Source organism: Austrofundulus limnaeus, unplaced genomic scaffold (genome assembly GCF_001266775.1).
Source record: "Austrofundulus limnaeus strain Quisiro unplaced genomic scaffold, Austrofundulus_limnaeus-1.0 Scaffold118, whole genome shotgun sequence".
NCBI lineage: Eukaryota > Metazoa > Chordata > Actinopteri > Cyprinodontiformes > Rivulidae > Austrofundulus > Austrofundulus limnaeus.
Genome location: NW_013952520.1, coordinates 859907 through 861154, shown reverse-complemented (window position 1 = coordinate 861154; position 1248 = coordinate 859907).

The following is a 1248-nucleotide window of genomic DNA, read 5'->3' as shown; positions in this document are numbered from 1 at the left end:
ATATTAAACCACTTAATTTCACCTTTAATCGCCTTTAACCACTTTTCTTTAGTTTTAATCTAAAATCTTCTTTTTTTTTTAAAAGACCTAAAGTTTTAGCCTTTGCGGTCAAATCTTGAAAATAATACATAGCGTGGATTAGGTGCTGGGAATGATGACTACCACACCACATTTTTGCTTAAAGCTGAAATTCACATAACAGTTTTTTTCCAAGGCTGAGTTTACCATTTTAAACTGAGTTTACTTTAGAAGTTAATTAATTGTATGCATGTACATCGATTGATTGCCTTCTGAGAATCTCATTAAAAGTTGATCTGTGTTTCACAAGATGTTTTGCTGACACACAGACAAGGCTGACTTTTTCAAAGACCTTGTTGCATGTGTACTGCTGAGAGGATTTGTAGGAAATGACTCTCTGCTACTCTTCATTCTAATTTTCAGTTTAATACCAGTAAAACTGGCTGATTCTGGTCTTTTTAAACTGTGTCCCAATTCAGGGGTTGCAACCCACATAGGCCTAGACCCACAAAAGCCACAGACTATGTAGGCCATAGGATAAGCTGCATAAAACGGCTCTGAAATGAGACGTCTATGGATGACGGATGTTTACATGACAATGCGCTGTCTCGTTAACATATGTTTTATATCCACTGCCTTTAGTTAGAAAATGCACGTCCTTTACGACTTCACAAAATTCAGTATTATTAAAAAATGTTACATGTAAATAAATATAAGAACATCTATAACTGAAATTTCAAACTCTGCTGTTAAAAAGTAAATAAGTAAGTAAATAAATAAAAACTAAGCCATCTTCATGTTTCTGTTCCATTTACTGACAGAGGAATGAATCCTGGGATATCATCTGCCACGTAGGATACTCAGATGCAGCCTACATTTTTGAGGTTTTGTAGGCACAATGATGTACGTGGCCAACAAATGTGCCCCACATGGGGTGCAGTCCCTGAAGTGAGACACAGCCTTAGTGTTTTCAAAGGCCAATTTGCGGTGGTGACCATCTTGAACTGGATTAACTCTAAAAGTATATTCATCCAGAGAGTACTTTTGTCAGAGATTCGTTAAAATATACGATATTTTGCCAACATGACAAAGAAACACACACATGAGCTAAGGCAAAAATAAAACCAGATTGCTACAGTTGGGCAAGATGCTTGGGTAAAACACTGAAACCCTCACTGACCCTAGTACATATATGGAAAATAAAAGTGCTATCTATACTGTGTACAAACT